The following is a 21,601-nucleotide window of genomic DNA, read 5'->3' as shown; positions in this document are numbered from 1 at the left end:
CTTCACCTCAAAACGCTTGGGTTTAACAGACCACACTTACCCCATTGCTGGTTTGAAGAGAAGGTATAAACACCTGGCGGATCTTCCACTTGAGCCATTTCAGCATGTTAAACCACTCGTGCTGATCGGAGCCGACTACCCACATCTACTTACTCCTACGGAACCGGTGAGACTGGGCCCTCTTGGAGGACCGGCAGCCATTCGCACAAGATTGGGATGGACACTTCAGGGACCTACACACCTTACCCAGTGGCCTCAGAGCACCCAGCAGTGTCTCTTCACTAGTATCTCTCCCCGAATGACGGAGCTGATGCAGAATGTCGAGATGCTCTGGAAAATGGACCTACTGCCATACCAGAGCAGTAAATCAGTTATGAGATCAAAGCAGGATAAGGAAGCGCTGGAGCTCCTGGAGGCCAAGACAAAGCGTGTACCGGTCGCAAGCATCCTCCGATATGTCACACCTCTGCTAAGGAGACAAGGTATTCCCCCGCTCAGAGCTCCAAAGGAAGCCGTCTTACCTGGCCTTAGAAGTCTAGAGAGACGGTTGGCCCGGGACCCCCTACAAGCCGATGAGTACCGCGCAGCGATTCAGAAGTTGGTGGAGACAGGAGCAGTCAAAAGGATTGACCCAGATGAGGCCTCAGCCACGGACGAGTCGTGGTACATACCACACCACTTAGTGAGTCATAACGGGAAGAGTCGTTTGGTCTTCAGCTGCTCCTTTCAGTATCAAGGTCGAAGCCTTAATGATACTCTCCTTCCTGGACCAACGTTGGGAGCCTCTCTGCTGGGAGTTTTGCTGCGCTTCAGGGAACATGCAGTGGCAGTAAGTGGTGACATCAGAGGAATGTTCCACCAGGTCCAGCTCTTACCAGAAGACCGGCCGCTTCTAAGGTTTATATGGAGGGACATGAAGCGCGATAATCCCCCCGATGTCTACGAGTGGCAGGTGCTACCATTTGGCACAGCATGTTCACCGTGCTGCGCCACCTTCGCTCTCCAAATGCATGCGAGAGATCATAGCGGGCCAGGAGAAATAGTCAAGCATTCAGTGGAGCGCTGTTTTTATGTGGATAACTGCCTCCAGAGTGTGCACACTGCAAATGAGGCCAGAGAACTGGTAGACCGGCTAAGAGAGGTACTAGCATCCGGAGGGTTCGATATCAGACAGTGGGCCTGCAACATACCTGATGTCCTCAGGCACCTACCTGCAGATGCGAGGTCTGATAGCATGGAGCGATGGCTTTCTAATGATGAACCTGGCCTGTCAGAACCAGCACTCGGTCTAAGCTGGGACTGGGACACAGACACCTTAGGCTACAGGAACCGACCTCTGGAGTATGGGGCATTGACAATGAGGAATGTTTACAAGGTGTTAGCTCGACAATATGATCCCTTGGGATTCATTGCACCTTACACAACCCGCACCAAGCTGATCGTCCAGAGCATGTGGGACAAACCGCGTGACTGGGACGACCCACTTATCCCTCAAGAGCTGCAGAAGGCGTGGAAGGAGTGGGAATCTGAGTTGCACTTGCTGCCACTCATCTCGTTACCCCGACCCTATGCTCCAACGCCAACTGATCAGAGGGTTGCTTCCAGACAGATCCATGTGTTTAGTGACGCCTCTGAACGGGCCTACGGATCAGTTTCTTACCTGAGAACAGAAGATACTCAGGGACAGGTCTACCTGGAATTTCTGGCGGCTAGATCCAGGGTAGCTCCCCGTCGTCAGCATTCCATTCCCCGCCTCGAGCTCTGCGGTGCCTTGACGGCTGCCCAGTTAGCAAAGACGTTAGAGAGAGAACTGACGTTAAAGACAGATCAGACGATTCTTTGGAGCGACTCTACGACAGTGTTGACTTGGTTACAGTCGGAGTCATGCCGCTTCAAAGTCTTTGTGGGTACTCGTGTAGCCGAGATCCAGGAACTTACTGGAGGGAGTACCTGGCGCTACGTGGACTCTGCACAGAACCCAGCAGATGACGTAACCAGAGGAAAGACACTGGCAGAATTAGCAGAGCCCAACCGCTGGAGCCAAGGGCCATCCTTCCTCCTCAAGGGGCCTGCTGAATGGCCATCCTTACCTGGAGATGTATCAGAACAGGATGTCAAGGAGTATAAGAAATCTACTTCGTGTGGAGTGATATCTACTGTGGATAGACAGGAGACCTTTCTGGGCCAGTCATACCGGTCCTGGAAGGATATGGTTGAGGCTGTAGCGCAGGAGGTGCATGGGGCGGCAGATCAAGATGATCCCTTGACAGCAGCAGACTATCGACGGGCAGAGATTACTATCTTCCAGAGAGTTCAGGCGGAATGCTTCCCAGAGGAGTTGCGACACCTTAAAGCAGGGAAGGCGGTTCTCCGAAGTAGTCGTCTCCTCACCCTGTCCCCGGAGCTGGACCCGAATGAGGGAATCATACGAGTAGGAGGGAGACTCCGACGTGCCGAATGGTTAGACCCTGCATTCAGACATCCTATTGTTCTGGACCCCTTGCATCCAGTAACAAAACTCCTTATCCAGGACTATGATGCTCAACTCTGTCACCCAGGCCCAGAGCGAGTATTTGCAGAGATCCGCCGGGTCTTCTGGATTCTCCGTGGCAGGGAGGCAGTTCGGAGAGTGCAACACCAGTGCGAAGAGTGTCGAAGGTGGAAATCTAAGCCATTGGTCCCGAAGATGGCCGACCTACCGGTGGCCCGTCTACGCTTATACAAACCGCCATTCTACTCTACAGGTGTTGACTGCTTCGGACCGTTTCAAGTCAAGATAGGACGACGCTCAGAGAAGAGATGGGGCATCATCTATAAGTGCCTTACCACCCGGGCGGTGCATCTAGACCTCATGTACCATATGGATGCGGACTCCTTCCTGATGAGTCTCAGGCGTTTCATCGCTCGCCGAGGGACTCCAGTTGAGCTCTGTTCCGACCAGGGTACAAACTTTAAGGCAGGAGAGAAAGAGCTGCGTGAGTCTTTTAACAGCATGTCCTCCGAACTCCAACACCTTCTGGCCAAGCAGAAGATTGATTTCCGCTTTAACCCCCCTGCAGCTCCTCACTTCGGGGGAACGTGGGAGAGGGAGATAAAGTCTGTCAAGACTGCACTGTATACTGTCATAGGAGTTCAGCCTATCTCTGAGGAGGTTCTATATACTATCTTATTAGAGGTTGAGGCAATACTGAATACTAAACCTTTGGGTTATACCTCGTCTAGTGTTGCTGACGTGGATGCTGTGACGCCAAATCTCCTCTTGATGGGGCGGCTGGATGGAGCACTGCCTCCCGTGGTCTACCCTAAGAGTGAGGGATTAAGCAAGCGGAGATGGCGACACTGCCAAGTTATAGCAGATCACTTTTGGGCCAGATTCATCAGGTGCTACCTGCCGGCCCTCCAGTGCAGACAAAAATGGCATGGTACCCCTGACGATCTGACAGTAAGTTCTGTAGTCCTGCTGATGGACCCCCAGTTTCCCAGGGCGCTCTGGCCAGTAGGCAGGGTGGTTAAAGTGTATCCGAGTGCAGATGGTCATGTGCGATCTGTAGACGTACAGGTCAAAGACAAAGTCTACACCCGGCCAGTTGCCCGGCTTATTACTCTTCCGGTTATCCCAGATGCTGAGGAGGATGACAAATGCCCTCTGACAACTTGAGTCTTTTACATGAGCAAATTGCACACAATTTGGGGGCGGCTGTGCAAAAGACTACTTCATAAAGTGTAACAATGTCAAAGCATGGTTGTGCTGCCCTACTGGGGACTCTTATTATGAAAATATGTAGCGCGAACAGACGGAAGAGAATACTGTTCATTCAACAACGGAGCGAGTGACAGATTGCATCATCCGCTGCTGACGATCGGGTTTACTCCATTCATCAGTGCTGAGGACGCGCATCAAAGTTGTTGTCAGCGTTGGATTGGATGTGTCTTGTGTTTGTGTGCGTCCTATGGGAGTGAGTACTGTTGATTCTGTTGTGTTTGCTGATCTATGCTCATCATCAGTGATGACGCAGTTAATGTTAGACGCTGTATAATGTTTCAAGACGATGTTAACTCATCAGTGCTAGTTCTAAATCGTTTAAGTTGTCTACGATGTTCACAGTTATAATGTTTATAATGTTGCAGTAAGGCATGTAGATTAATAATGATAGTAAACGTGATGGAAGGTGTTATTTGAATTATATAAAGGTGACAATGCAAGTCAGTATGCTGTTATATCACATGTTTATGCATTATTACATTATTGTATGAAGGGAGCAGCCTATAGTTGTATGTGAATGAGGATAATGTAATGATATTGCTGACAGTTGAGTGCTGCTGTGTGTTTTGCAGATAAACCACACAAACACACGTCCTTACCGTACCATCCAAGTCTACATCAGCTGATATATATCCAACTCATTTATGAGCAAACCCACGCAAGATAACACAGGACTCTTACTGAATGTACCTCAGGTTCTCCTCCACTGGATGTGCTCAACCTGCTCACAAGTCTTATCATTCATATTAGTCTTTGCATACTTATCTGTGGCTGTCCCAAGGCTCACACTAAGCTAAAGAGATACATTGTTCCTGGATGCTGCAAAAGAAGCCTCATTGCTAAGCCCTCCATTGTCCACTACAGCCCTTCTATTTAAACGTCTGTTTATTAATGTGCATGTAAAGGCTGACTTCCCCTTCTGATGTTGCTATCTGCATACCAGAGTTAATAAACCATTTCCAATTGATTCTTCGCTCTGTGGTGTTCTGACCGACACACCTAGTTCACTGCAATCCAAGCTAGCCCTAACAGCTTTAAATACCCCTTCGCTACACCTTTACACAAACTTTGTTACAGTAACTAATTCCAGTGCCCATGAAGGTATTAAAGGGTCATGAAACCTCAAAACACTTTTTTTGCGATGTAAACATATGTATAGGCTGCACATCATTGAAAACACTACTCATTAATGTTATTCATAAGTGAAAAAGTTATTTTTGCATTTTTCAGAGCGATTTCTGTCTTCCTGTTTGAAAAGCGGAGTCGGAGCAACGTCACAAAATCTGACGTCATTGTTTACTTTCGAACATGCTGACGTAGATTCTCGACATATATTCATCATGACATAAAGCTCATTCAATCCAATCACTGTGCTGTAGTATGCATAAGATTATTGCGGTATTACGCATGAGGAAGTATCACTTCTCTCGCCTCGGTCTGTTGTCATTCAGAGACATATCGTTGGTGTTCGTTTCCTCAGTGCTACAACACAATGTGTTTTCCTGCAACGTGACCAGAGCAGAGGTTTGTGTGCATGTGGATTGTTTTGCTGTAATCTACCAGCACAAATGGGAAAATATGTTCGCGTGAGATCGCATTACAGCAGAGAATTCAAATGTCACAAAAGTGCTGTTAATTCTCCTCTGCCTGCTCTAGCTGCGTTCAAATACGCAAGCCGTAAGCTATGTTTCCCTCAGCACAGCACGTGTGTTGTTTGTATTTTGCTCGCGCTGCGGTCAGAACTGGAGTTTGAATACGAACACATGAAAAATACGATTGTTTTTATGATATACAGGCGGAGCGCGCAGATGCCCGGTTTCAGCACGGAGCTCTGCGATGAGTTTAATAACACTAGCCACGTGGCACATAGCTCATACAGAATAAAGTATCCATGTTTAAAGTTTTTATGTCACACATTCTCCTGCACCAAACATTAACCAGCACATTGTAGTTATGCACACATATTTCATCAAGTCTTCTTCAAATGAATTATATGTGCAAACTGGACACTGATAAAGTGGTGTATCTGAACGCGACGACACGATTATTCTAAAAGACTGATTTTGAGATTGCACTGCTCGTAAATGTAATCAAAGTAGCCTATAGCCCTATTAAATATTCTTTCACATTTCTCTCTTGTGCTTGGGAGTTTGTTGTCATTCTCTCCGTGCTCATATATTAATATTCCTTTTTGTGTATAATGAGTGTGTTGTATGTTTGTGCTTCATTGGTTGTCCTTTCCTTTCAACTTTCAGATTGGGTACAGCAAAAAACAAATAAATAATGGTTGCACTTTATTTTACAGTATATGCACTTACGTGTACTTACAGTGGGGGATGATGCGATCACCAGCTGGAGTGCCCATGAGTTCTAGAGGGCACTCCTTCCGACTTTGTTGTTCTCCCATTATTCTCCCATCATTTACGGATTTCAGTTTGCCTATTTAAAGGTGCATTCACACCATATCATAATTACTGTAACTACACAATTCTGTCTCGTAAAAAGCATCCTCGTAGAGCTCGTAATTACAGTTTGTAAGCTAGGAGTTTTCTGAAAGCTCCCACGTGGCTGCTGTAGATTAATTTAGGCGTTGATATTGGTGCCATAGAAACACATAATTCTCAGTCTGGGGATGTGAACAGTTTAGAATTTAATGTCACGTATTGTCATCTCAAGATTACGGTAATTACATGGTGGAGTGAATGCAGAATAAACTCTTGTTTTTTAGTCGAGGGTCACGAGTCATTGTTTGTATTTATGTCTCCATCGGGGTACCTGAATGTCTTGTCCCTTCCTTCGTGATCTTTAGATTATGTTCCTGTTTCTTTGTGTGGACTATTTGCCAGTTTCCAGGTTGAGTGTTTGTTTTTTTTGCCTTTTGTTATTAAAACTATGTGTGCATTTGGATTCTCTCTCTGTCTCGTTTCTTCAAATATGTAACACATAGTATGTACGTGACAAACAGGGCTGTAAAATAAAGTCCTACCCAAATAATTAATAAATGATTTGTGAAAAATAGACACCGCAACAATTGAAGACCAAATGTATGACCTTTAAAGACTGTGGTTATGCTTTAATGAATAATGTTAACATGAAGTGCTTAAATTTATTTATTTTTTTTCACAACATTTGTTAATGTAAAGTGAATTAGTTAATATATGAATTGAAGTTTAATGCAATTTATTAGCATTTTGTTTGCATTAATCATTATGTAATATTTAATAAGTTTATTTAAACATTAACAAGCATGTTATCGTATAGCTATTTTAATACATATTAACTAATGATCCATTAAAGGGGACATCGGATGCAAAATTCACTTATACATGGTCTTTAAACTAAATGTGTCTTAACAGTGTGTCTACACAACCACCCTGTAATGATAAAAATCCACCCAGTGCTTTTTTCCCCACAAATCATAAGCACTTTTTCAGATCAAGCTGTTCACAGATTCTTGGCAAAAATCTTTTTGCACAGGCCCCGCCCATGACTGTCAACAGACACAGAGCCATTAAATATGTTTTTCAACGGCTCTGTACGGACAGTGCTGTTTTAGCATACACCCGCCCTGAGTGAGCTGTGAACAGTCCGCCATTATTTCGACACCAGAGCAGCTGTAGACAAGAATGTCTCCTAAGCGACTGAGGTGTTTTGTTATTGGATGTAAGAATGAACATAGCAGTCGTCATTTACCCCCAACATCTAAACCGCTGAAGACGCAGTGGATTTCTTTGTGTTTGTTTTGGAATGCGCGCCACGATCTACCTAAATGTGTTTATGTCTGCGCAAATCACTTTACACCAGACGAAACACCATGAATGAGGGACATTACAAAGCAGGTTTTGCTAAAAAAGTTGTTCCTGAAGGATGGATCAGTACCAACTGTTTGTGATCCAGCTTCACCTCCAGAAGAAGTGAGTATACATTTTTATTATTATTATTATTTATTTCATTTTTTCATTGCATTTATTTATTTGACAAGCCTTTATAAAAATTGTACAAAATAACAAGTATCCCATACAATTAAAAAAAAACTGTCGAGGATAAAAAACAATAAAGCCATTGGCTTATTTCCATTGCAGCCCTCAATGTTAATATAAAGAATAGAGGCTATATACAGAAGTGACAGAGCAACAGTATTTCCCAATAAACTTACAATTAAAAAAATTAAACAAATACATTCACTTTTGACAATAGACACACCACAAAGCAAGCTAGCTTACATCACCAAACAACCATCTTTTTTTACCAAACTTTTAAATCTCCCAAAATCTTTTACTCCCTTTAAAGGGATAGTTCAGAACAGTATTTATATTATTTTTTACCTCTAAAACACCACTATGTCCAGCTGCGTTCAGCACTCGCTTAATGAGGTCTGATCGCGCTCTGACAATGACAGTGATGTCTCGCACTCATTGAAATATACGCGCGAGACATCACTGCCGTTGTCAGAGCACGATCAGACCTCACTAAGCGTGTCTTAGGACATCAATGTGTCGTCACGAGCCGCAGGGTTTAATTTGGATTTGTCTATGCAAGGCTTTTATACTCTTATTGATCCAAGTTCCCATTCACTCCCATTATTTGACTGACAGGCCGCAATTAGAGTTAAAAATCATAATTTGTGTTCTATTGAAGAAACAAAGTCACCTACATCTGGGATGTGCTGGGGATAAGCAGATAAACATAAAATTTTCATTTTTGGGTGAACTATCCCTTTAATGACGCTGGTAATTTATTCCATTCAGTAGCACTAGTATATAGAAAAGTATTCTTCCCTACCAAACTTTTAAATTTGCATGGACAAATATTAACATTTCTGCCCCTAGTACCATAGGAATGCTGTTGTCTCATCATGTAAAAATAAATTTTCTAAATAACTTGGAACTACATTATTAACAATTTTATGAGTCATACCCAATTTAAAAAAACAAAACAAAAAAACACACCCTTTTTTCCACAGTCAATAAACCCAACTCCTTCAATAATTCGCTATGCAAATGTGTTTGTGAATGCACTTTTAAAATTATTCTAATTTATTTTGAGCCTTGCAATTTATCTTTCATACCTTGAGAACAACTACTGTACCAAAAGGAGGTAGAATAATCAAAATGGGGTTGAATCAAGGCTCCTGCCAACAATTTTAAGGACTGAATATCCAATAAATCAGCTTGCCTAGCTAAAAACATAATTTTACCACATATTTTTGTAAATACTTTTCTAGCCATAAAATCAGCTGATAATTTATTATCTATTAAACGACCCAAATAATTTACTAAATTTTTTGCCTCTATTTATGTATTGTTGATCTTAATCAAAAAAAGTTTCATCCTTATTCAATTTCCTTTTAGATGCAAAGAGAATGGCCTCAGTTTTACCTGCATGTAGGTAAAGCTTATTATCTAAAAACCATTTGGACATCTCTTGTAGCTGTGAAGTCATTGTTTCCTCTAAGACCCCCTTATCATGATGAAACACTAAAACTGCTGCATCATCATTAAGAAAAAGTTCTTCTGAACATGCTGCTTATAGGTCATTTATATATAAAAGAAACAAATAAGGGACCTAAAATACTCCCTTGAGGAACTCCACAATGAATAAATAAAGGACTAGACAATATACCCTTAATATCAACCCTCTGGCTCCTATCATCAAGGTAGGACTGAACCCACCTGAGGGATTTCTCATCAAACCCAAAAGCCTTTAACTTGTACAATAAAATTGTATGGTCTGTAGTATCAAATGCCTTCTGAAGGTCCAACATAACCATCCCACAATATTTGCCATATTATCAACCGCTTTCCTTATTTTATCTGTCATATATAATAAACAGGTTTCTGTTGAATGTAAAGGCCTAAACCCAGACTGTAAATCATACAAGATATTGCTTTTACGAATATAATTTTCAGTCTGGTCATAGATAATTCTTTCCATAATCTTAGACACCACCTAAAGCCGGGCACACATTTAACGACTAGCTAAAACATTCTATGACTGTGTTCAACATACAGCAATTGTTTCCTGCGACTGAAGCAGATTTAAATACTTACACATGGAATTTGAACACTGACTGTAATTGAAGACTGAACACAACTGGCCCTGACTGGACGCGTTTGAGCGCGATCAGTCATAAGTATCAATTTACATTAATAATCGGCCTTACATTCATTAAGTGTGTGCGGGTTAAAACAGAAAAAGGCCTATTATTAGCCATATTTAACTTAAAACCTTTTTTATATAATGGTATAACTCTAGCACCTATTATCTATTAATCTTTACTAATCATTATTAATCTTTGCAAATCACCTTTCTTAATAATGGAACTACATTAGCAAGTTAGCAAGTTCCACAATGAATGGGGCTAAAGTTAACATTATGTCGTCATGTTGGTTAATGACTAATATGTAATTTACAAATGTATTTTTTATTTATTTTTAATTAATTAATTTATTTATTTATTTATTGAACAGTTACCAGTCAGATGTTTACAGCCCACAACATGTGATTCTTGTGTTGACACAACTCTTGGAAGATAGGGGTGGGGTGAAGAGTAGCTCATTATCATTTAAAGGGATATGCACTGAAATGGGTCACTGTGAACAGAGCTGTTTTTGACAAGGTTAAAAGGGTGTTGTTTTACATAACCATTGAGAAATTTTAACCAAAGTTATAGACTTTTCATGAAGGCCCTAAAGACTCATACTAACTTGTGGAAAATGGGCATCCGATGTCCCCTTTAAGCACTGTATAATGTTTGTTATTAATGATTTATTAATGAAGATTTTAATAATTGTAAACCATCTGTCAAAATTATTTGTAGATTTTTAAAAAGTGTGTTATCATATGAATTGAAAGTTTAATGACATTTGTAAACATTTCAATTAACATTAAATAATGATCTGTTAATCATTATGTAATGTTTAATAAGTTAATTAGTACTAAGTACTTGGCTAAACATTAACAAGCATATTATCTCATATTTCTAACTATTTGAATATGTATTAACTAATGATCTGTTAGGCATTATATAATGTTTGTTAATGGTTTGTTAATTAAAGGGTGATTAATTGAAATTTATCCATAAGACAGAAGTTTTAAATGTTTTGAAAGATATGTTTTACAATTACATGTGTTCCTGATAATAATGAAATATCAGTTATGTTGCCAGACCTCATATGATAACATTGTAGTAGACCTATGCTGTACAGCATACTTTGTATAATGAAATTCCAGTAAATTTGCTCTTTTAATTTTCAGGCAAAATGTCAGATTAAACATAACTTCAGTCTTTGAATCCATTATTATCATGTAACTCCATTACATATCATGAGATTTAAAAACAAACAAGCAAAAAAAGATTTTTGATTTTCTGTGAGCTATGGGACCTGTACATTCATAATTCTGTCTTTATTGTCCCTTGCACTGATCAGTACAACCACAGAGATGTCCTCTATGATCCTATCCCTGGCATGTTCAAGCATGAACAGGAGGCAGAGAACAGCATCCATTTCCACACATCACTAATGTGCTGGAAAATTACTGTAAATAGCCTAAGGGCTCTTAAGCTCAGTCTTGTGCCACTAATGGCTGGTAATAACTCACTTCTACTTCAGTCACAGTGATCCTTGCATCTTTGCATCATTTTACACAACTTTATCACTCTTTTTTTTCCCTTAAAAAAAAAGGGAAAATTACTAATGTGCAAATCATTACTCTACTGAATGTTAATATATCATTTACAAATATGCGTTTTGCAAAGAATACATTTTCCTCAGTCTTCAGTCTTAAAGCTAGAACATACAACTGTGACATATTCCTTTTACATTCACCCAGTTTAAATGCATATTGCCCATCATGCAAAGTCATTTGAATACGCCACATTTACTGCAGTCAGCTGGTACCTCTATGACTGTGAACCACAACAGCCACATCCTTGAGATCATTTAAATTTAGATTAGTTATATTCTGAAGCTCAAAACTTTGTATTTGCAGTATTTATCTATTTTCTTTCTTTCTTCAGCTTTAACCATGTAATACAAGTAGGATTTTGAATATATCATTAAATAGGCAGCATGATGAACTCATTGAGCAATCAATGAATGCTACAATGTATAATGAAACTTTATAAGGGAATGTTTACCCCCCAAAAATGACAATTCTGTCTTCATTTGTTGAGCCTCATGTAATTTTAAACATGTTTAACAATATTAGGCCAGACTCAGCCTTGACACCACCAATTGTATTTCAAAGTATTAACCCCATTCCAATATTAATCCAAAAACAAAAAAAAACAAAAACATTCATCAGAAAAAATATATCATTGTACTTAACCCCCAAACAGGCATGAGACCAGACTACCCTGCAACCATCTTCTTACAGGAGTAGACACATTATACACATGAACATTGATGATGGAACCCACAATGTTAATGTCCATATTAAGAGTCCAGCCCTCCTTTTAGAACATGCCTCAAGGAACATCACAAGAATATATCAGTCCAAACGAGTATTCAGGATGAAATTGTCTTTTCTCTTTTCAGTACTCAAGACTGGTTTCAATACTGGTTGATGATTGGTACAGCCCATACAATCACCCAAGAAAACCCTCTGTATACAAACAAAATTAAACAATAATCAGACCAAACCTGAAACTTTCCTTTATGCATATACACAATCCAACCAACGGAACCAAAAAAAAAAAAATATATATATATAACACTTACATTGAGCTGAAAGAACAATGATGTTCCTCAAAATAGGGCCCATGCAAGGGCTTAAACAGAGATGAACTCCTAGCCCTGCTACAGCACACCTGGCTACTATCTTACTCTCCTATAAAAGGGTGAGCTAGCATGGTTACGCACCTAAAACTCCCCCTAGTGACAGGGAAGAAAATTACCCCAGGGACAGTTTGTACCAAACTGTTACACATTCATTGCACCTTTTTTTCTGTACAGTAAATGTGTAGGGTGTCTGAGGCTGGCCTAACATTCTGCTAAACATCTCCATTTGTGTTCCACTGAGAATAGAAAGTCAAACAGGTTTAAAACAACATGAGGGTGAAGAAATGAAGACAGAATTGTAATTTTTTTTTTTTTTTTTTTGACAAAATTTGAACAGATAAAGTTCTAGATTTCTATAGAGAAGTCTTGGTATGTACTGTTACCATACAAGTTTTACACTACAGAATGAAAATAACAAAACCAACAAACAACGTAAAAATCTACAGTCTCAAATGAGACACATGATGTAACATCACTTATTTTCAGTCTTCCTTTTCAAACTAATTCCTTGATTTTTTTATCTGAGAAATCTCTGATGTTTTGTGCACTGCACCTTGCCAAAACAGGCTTATCAGCGGTCTTACACTGCTGGCATTCAGTCATTGTGGACAGTTTTCCTTTGGTTATATGTGCCTTAAAATGTTTAATTACAGCTGTAACTTCAGTATTTGACCAGCACACTTTTTTTGTCTTTCTCTGTGGGTTCTCAATTTGTGCCTCACTCTCACTATCTCTGTACAGAAGAATACATAATTCAGTAAGCTCTAACTATATGAGAGCTCATGTACTTACAATGATGGTCATATTCTAATTTAAACCTCAGGTACCTTGAGAAACTTCTGTGTTTTTTCAATGTGCATCTTATTAACATCTGCATGAAGTCAGTTTCATACTGATCAGGAAATTCAGATGTAACTCAAACCTATAAGGCATGAATCTAGAAATTAAAACTGGTTATGCACCAGGGGTCATATTCACAAAACGTTTTATCTTACAACTAAGAGTTCTCATAAATGGCAGTTAAAGTTCTTAGTTAAGAGTGTTCTCTTAAAACCTATGCACAAAGCTGCTGAGACAAACTTTTACTAAGGAATAAAGAGAAGTCTTAAGCTAGCGTAGTGAGCTGGCAGTGGAGACGGTGAGAGCGTGTAAAGCCGAGTTCAGACTGCACGATTTTAGCCCTGATTTTGGCTCGCCGACAGGTTTTGAGAAATCGCTGACAAATGCCCGAAATCACAGGCAAATCGGTGCTCGTTCATGCGAGTGACAATCACGCAGTGTGAATGAGCAAAGACACGGTATGAGAGAAACGCCAACAAGTCGCCGACACCCGTGAGATATTTGGCATGCTAAATATCTGGACCTGTCGGCGATTCAAAATCATGCTGTGTGAAAAGTGTTCTGACTGAAAACTACATCGGCGATGACCGACAGCCAATGAGAGAGCAAGATACAGAACAGCGGGGAGTTCGGGGAGGAGTTATAGACCACATCAGCAAGCATGTCTTCGTTTCAGATAAACAATAGGCTTGTTTGAGATGAGCAAATTCTGCGCAGAACCGATCACCGGTGATCATCGCGAGATGCATGCCGGTTAGAAATGTGTCCGAGGGTGGTCCGCCTTGCTCTGATGTCATGCTGACGCGTGTCAAAAACCTCTCGCGAGGGCGAGGCGGACGTGTCGGATTCTGCAGTCGAGCGCAGTTGCTCTCCACCGACTGCGCTGACCAAAAGCACGATGGGAAACGACTTGATGATGACACAGCTTAAAGCTTATTGGTTTAAACAACCGTGATGTATTGATCTCTTTTAAAAATGTTTGATTTTAAAGGGGGGGTTGCATGCGATTTCACTTTTATAACTTTAGTTAGTGTGTAATGTTGCTGCTTGAGCATAAACAGTATCTGCAAAGTTACAGCGCTGAAAGTTCAATGCACACGGAGATATTGTCTTTTAAAGTTATGGCATTTTATTGCCTACTAAAACGGGTGGTTTGGACTACAACGAGCTTCTTCCTGGGTTGGTGACATCATAAACCCTTGCTATTAACATAAACACTGCCCCCGGGAACACGCAACAAAGTGGGCGAGGCCATGTGGCGCAGTATAATGAAAGCGGAAGAGTTGTTTACACCGAACGCGAGCTGTGCGACGCGACGCATCAAAAGATATAGAACCCATTATTATCTGTGATATTTTATACACTGGATGCTGAAGACAGCTTCCTGAATCTACACGAGTTCAATGCTGGATTTACACAAAGACTTTTACTGAAAGATGAAGCAGTTCCCACTTTAAAAGCAGAAGCTGCTGTTTATCAGCCCCAAACTGTAAGTACGTTTTATTGTTTGTCTTTTAAACGTAATGTTATAGTTCTGTTGCTATTTTTAATGCATCTAGGACGTATACAAAGAGCAACTCGTTTTTGCTAGCCAGTTAGCTAAATTCTAGTGCAACAAACACCAACAAACTTCTATGTTCATAGACAAACAGTTGTTCATGCTATAAATTAAACGCTACCTTTACAAAAATGCGACTACTCAGGCATGTATTTACTACAGGAAAGCTTTAATCAGGATAAAACTGTATATTGAAAGCTAACAAACAGCAGTGACAGCTTATCTAAACACTTTGACACAAATACGAAATGAAATACCATTCATAAACATCCTTCAAAAGCCGCGATTGCAGAGGTTCTACTTTTTCCTCTTCATCTGGGTCTGATTTGGCTCAATTTGATACAGCAATATAGGCGCTATTAGGCTTGTTTGAGATGCGCCTAGCCTCGCCTGAAGTTCAGCCGAGAGTAGGCGGTTGCAGTGAGGGGAGGAGTGAAAAAAGTGCAGGCAAGACGAACAGTTCTCTGTTCTCGTAGTGCATCAGACACCTGCGAGATCAAAGGCGGATATCGCGGGATTCACACTTGTGCGCTGTGTTGCTGATAAACTGGATGTAATTTACGTTCTGTTGCTTTTATATGGAAATAAACATAATGAAGAAGCCACCCAAAGTACTTGTTATTTATTTCCATTCGAAGGATGTGTGTATCAATCATTTTTATTTTAATTACAGACATGTTTTTATATATTTTTATAAATATGATAACAATCACATAACCCATAGAGAGATCACACTGTCAGAGACTTTTGGAATATTCACACATAATTTATATGCATAAAATCATGGTGTTAGTGTTTTAAAATCAAACATTTTAAATCAGATCAATACATCACGGCTGTTTAAACCAATAGGCTTTAAGCTGTGTCGTCATCTAGTCGTTTCCCATCGTGCTTTTGGTCAGCGCAGTCGGTGGAGAGCAACTGCGCTCGACTGCAGAATCCGATGAGGCCGCCTCGCCCTCGCGAGAGGTTTTTGACACACGTCGGCATGACATCAGAGCAAGGCGGCCCACCCTCGGACACATTTCTAACCGGCATGCATCTCGCGGTGATCACCGTTGATCGGTTCTGCGCAGAATTTGCTCATCTCAAACAAGCCTATTATTTACTTTCCACCTAAGCGCGTAACTACGAATGGTAAGGGCCGTGGCGTTTCCGGACGCTTCAGCGAATCACGACAGACTGGGCCAGTAACCAACCTGCTGACCAATCTGAGCACATTGCGTATGTCTGAGGGAGTGGCTTCATAGAAGCAGGAAGTCAAACGAGCCGTTCATATGACAGTGGAAACAGAGGTGTAGAATTAAGATAAAATATATGAAAAATGCAGCATTTAAAAAAACCCGAAGCATTAAGACATGTTAAACTGTGCCCCCAAAACACAATCAAGCCTAGAAAAAAAAACATGTAACCCCCCCTTTAAAACACTAACACCATGATTTTACGCGTATAAATTATGTGTGAATATTCCAAAAGTCTCTGACAGTGCGATCTCTCTGTGGGTTATGTGATTGTTATCATATTTATAAAAATATATAAAACATGTCTGTAATTAAAATAAAAAATGATTGGTACACACATCCTTCGAATGGAAATAAATAACAAGTACTTTGGGTGTATTGTTCATTATGTTTATTTTCATATAAAAGCAACATTGTAACGTAAATTACATCCAGTTTATCAGCAACACACAAGTGTGAATCCCGCGATATCCGCCTTTGATCTCGCAGGTGTCTGATGCACTACGAGAACGGAGAATTGTCCGTCTTGCCTGCACTCTTTTCACTCCTCCCCTCACTGCAGCCGCCTACTCTCGGCTGAACTTCAGGCGAGGCAAGGCGCATCTCTAACAAGCCTATTACAATATCAAACAGAAACAAAGCACAAACATTTGCTTGACCATCCGCAACAGCAGCACATTGAAAAGTTATTTATTTAGTTCCAACTGTCTTTCCAGAACACACAATCCACAGTCTCCCCAACCATTTCCTTCTCCATATTCTTCTTTTATTTATGTTGTTTTCGCTGCAAATCAGCGCACAGGCAATTCATATTTCAAGCTTCTTGCGGACTACTATTTTTAATAATAATCCCACCGTGTGTCTCAATCAGCTCCCTAGTTCAGTAGTCAGGGCACTGATGAGGGTATCAACCACATTCACTTTCATTATATACTGATTCACTACCTAGGGAGCTAGGGAGCTGATTGAAACGCAGGGCCAGTCTCACATGAGAACTCCGGTCTTGAACGCGTGATATCGCGTTGTTTCTTTTTCACGTCTCGCGTGTGTTTGGTTGTGAAAAGTAGTTTGCGTGCCAGACAGAGTTGTCGGCGATTCTTCCTATTGTAAAGTCACGCAGTGTGAAACCTTCTATCGCCGATCCATCGTGCAGTTTGAACACAGCAGCGACTGAATGCTGGCCAAGATAGTCATGCAGTGTGAAAAGAACAGTGACCCGACTACTTTGAAAATCGTGCAGTCTGAACTCGGCTTAAGTGTTTTGCTTAATATCCATTTCTGTTCAGTTGCTTGGTTTATTATTTGCTGCTAGTAAGGATTAATTTAGATTCTGTGCTTTTTTCTACTTTCACTATAATTTGTATTTTAATTGTACACATAACAGCCGCATTTGCTGCGTTTGTGGGTATTATTGCTCGTTTTTCGCACTTAAGTGCCGTGTTGTTCCCGCATTAGTTTTGATTTGAGCCATTCACAGGTTATAGGCATTTGCTGTGCTAATTGTAAAGGTGGGCACAGCTTTTTTTTACTCGTGCGTTGAAAAGCAGTATATTTATTTAGTATGTGCGTGCTGCTGCAGAAGCATCAGCGGAAGCGTTCAGCCCTCGTGTGAAGACCAACTCGGGTAAAGACCTGTGACTCTACCTGTGTGACTCCACCGAGTAAGTACACCAGTACGGCACTTAAGTATCTTTCTTGCCCACTTCTTTTTCTTCATACTCAACATGTGCTTTCAATATATTCCTGTTGTCCCTCGCCAACACTCCACGATCACACGTAGAAGGCAGCGCAGTACTGCTAATCTGCATCCTATCTACTCCTCTTCTCTCTCCGTTTCTGTTGGTCTATGGAATTGTCAGTCAGCGGTTAACAAAGCTGACTCCATTCCAGCCCTTGCTACTAAATCTACTCTCAATATCTTGGGCTTGAAAGACCCGCTGCTCTCTCTAACAACTTCTCTTCTGGCACTGGTCTTCTCATTTCTAACAATTGGAAATACTCCACTCACTCTTCTGTATGCAATAAAAATTTATTTGAGTTTCATGCTATTACAATCATAACTCCTGTCATAATTCAGTAAAACCTTTGCACATTTCTGATCATTTCTTTTAATCTACAACTCACTACTTGTGCACCACCAATCCATTCTCTAGACAGTATATGTCCTCTCTCATCCAGGCCAGCACGTGCTACTCCCTCTAACCCCTGGTTATCTGATGTTCTTTGTGAACACCGGCCCAAACTCAGGGCTGCAGAGAGAAAATGGCGCAAATAAAAAGACCTATCTGACCCGGGTAAGATTCAGTCTCTGCTCTCATCCTTTTCTGATGATGTTCATGCTGCTAAATCTTCATATTTCCACAACAAGATCAACAGTGCTTCAAATACATGCACACTTTCCAAAACATTTAACTCTCTCCTCTGTCCGCCACCACCCACCACCTCTTTAACTGGTGATGATTTTGCTTATATCTTCACTGACAAAACAACAACCATCAGTCAGTTCTTAGCTCCACACACACAGGAACTTGGACCATCCACACCCACAAATATTCTCTCTTCTTTCTCTCCCCTCACTGAGGCAGAAATATCCAAACACCTTCTCCAGTCATCCTACTACCTGCCCTCTCTATTCCACCCCCTCACACCTTCTGCATCCCATCTCTTCTACACTTTTACCAGCACTCACACATTATCAACACATCTCTCCATGCTGGTATTTTCCCTGCTGCATTCAAGCAGGCTCGGTTAACCCCACTGCTTAAAAAAAAACCCACATTAACCCTCTGGGGTCTGAGGAAGATTTGGGGTCCTGGAGCAGTTTTTACATTTGTGGATTTTTTTAGTTGCTTATAATTATATTAATGACAAAAGTCTCATTACATTGTATTCAGCACAAACTAGACTACTAATAATATGTGAGCAAAAATTATGTACATGTTTGTATTTTTGAATTGCGTATATATGCATGTTTTTTTGGGGGAAAAATAGTCACTGAAATAGGGCCTCAAAACACATACTAAATATTTTTTCACAAAACTTTTGGGAACTGTATTAGTCTGGAGTTTTTGCTTCAAATTTATTTTAAAATCATCCTGCCTACTCAGACACATAAAACAATATATTGATTTAAAATATAAGACACTTTTTGTTTAGAAAGGTCGTATGCAAGGAGGCGTGAATCTTCATGAATAATGCTGTAATTCACACCTGAGGAGATTAAGACCCTGCCTCTAATGAACCATTCAGTCAGGAATGTGACTGAGTGAACTGAGAAAGAATGCAATGACAAAAGAATTATATAATTTTTTGTTTGTAGTTTAATTAAAATATAGTTATAAATGAGAGTCAAAGACACATTTTGAGTACACATTTATACCTGGAAATAATTCCTGCTTCTAGTCAGTGAACTCATTATCATATGCATGCAGTCCAATGTGGGCCAATATCTGTCCCACAAAGAACTCTGGGTTTGGGCTAAATGCTGATCTGCTGCTCAAGAAACATTTAATGTGTACAATTGTACAAAATATTTGTGTACAATATTTTTTTTCAGGATTATTTGATGAATAGAAAGTTCAAAAGAACAGTGTTTATCTGAAATCTAATCTTTTGTAACATTATAAATGTCTTTACTGCCACTTTTTATTGATTTAATGCATCCTTGCTGAATAAAAGTATTCATTTCTTTCATTTCTTTTCAAAAAAATAAAAATAAAAATTCTTACTGACCCCAAACTTTTGAACGGTAGTGTATAATGCTACAGAAGCTTTGTATTTCAGATAAATGCTGTTCTTTTGAACTTTCTATTCATCAAGGAATCCTGAAAAAAGAAAGTACACAACTGTTTCCAACACTGAAAATAATCATAAATGTTTATTGAGCAGCAAATCAGCATATTAGAATGATTTCTGAAGGATCATGTGACACTGAAGACTGATGCTGAAAATTCAGCTTTGCATCACAGGAATAAATTACTTTGTCAAATATATTTAAATAGTACACAGTTATTTTAAATTGTAATAATATTTCACAATATTAATATTTTTTTACTGTATTTTTAATTAAATAAATGTAGCCTTGATGAGCAGACGAAACTTCTTTTAAAAACATTAAAAATCTTAGTGGTTCCAAACTTTTGGACTGTACATTTTTTTACTCTGTGATCATTTGTAAGTGTGAACTCATGAAAACTGCCACAGGTAATTGGACATTATTTATTTATTTATCAAAGATTTATTTTTGATGTATTTATTGCATTTATGAAGAAAAGGTTCGGCACCCAAGGCTCTATTGCTATTGCCTCAGTAGTGTGCAATGTCTTTGGGTGGATTGCTGAGGTGGATTGGCAGCAACGGCCATTAGGCTTTTTTTGTGATTTGGTCTTAGTGACTTAGAAGTCCTCTTGACTACTCCTAACGTTTCACAGATTTAGGAGCTTGTTTTGGCACTAAAATGCTTTGTGAAATAAATATAAAATTTATAAGTCCTAAAATTAGGACTGATACACCCATTATTTTTAAGAGTTTCGCCTAAATAAGTAAGTTAGTTGTGTGTAGAAATATCAGATCAGTTTTACTTCTCGCAACTTTTGCTATAACAAATGTGCTTCAAAAACACACAGTTACAGCAACCAGAGAAACATTAAAGTTAAGAAGCCAAGGGTCATGGGCCCAACTAAAGCAAGCGCTAACCTCCATAATGGTGACTTCAAACTTATTTTAAATAAAACAGCGTTAAGGCTTCTTGGAGGCTAAGTGAGGGCAGCCCATGCAGGGCCAGTGCTAAGAGACCAACGTTTTGCCAATGAGCGAATTCTCAGGGGCCCTGCGCTGGAAGCCCTAAGTGGGCCCATTATGATATATTTATATTATATGATATATTTAAACTATTGATGACTATTAATATCTGAAATGGGTGTATTTTTGTAATTATGTATGTACATTTTGGAAAATGTCTTGCATTTTGTATAAAGGGTAGGCATAAGCAAAGGCTTCAGCCTAATGAGAAATTTTCTGCAAGGACCGAAATACATTTTTGTTGAATTAAAAATACAAACAAACAAACAAACAAACAAACAAACAAAAAAAGAGCAAGATGCTTTCAGTTCACAACACCATCCTTGTCCAGCTGAACTAAACTCTTTTTATTTCTATAAAAAAAAGCAAAATTGCGGTGTAATGTAATTGGTTTACAGCTGAATACCGGGTAATACCAGTGACACAGACTACGCAGCAAGCATAAAGCCAACAGGACAGGCTTACAAAAATACTAAACTTGAAAATTAAATGGAGGAACACAATATAAGAAACATCCTTAGAGACAAAAAACAAGACAAACAATTACAACAATAAATCAATTCTTCTTAGCGCAAAAAAAAAGGTACACTGTTCTTTTCTTTCTCTTTTCTTTTCT

The sequence above is a fragment of the Chanodichthys erythropterus genome, chromosome 7, assembly GCF_024489055.1.
Source record: "Chanodichthys erythropterus isolate Z2021 chromosome 7, ASM2448905v1, whole genome shotgun sequence".
NCBI classification, from domain to species: domain Eukaryota; kingdom Metazoa; phylum Chordata; class Actinopteri; order Cypriniformes; family Xenocyprididae; genus Chanodichthys; species Chanodichthys erythropterus.
Note: the sequence above shows the minus strand (reverse complement) of the source record.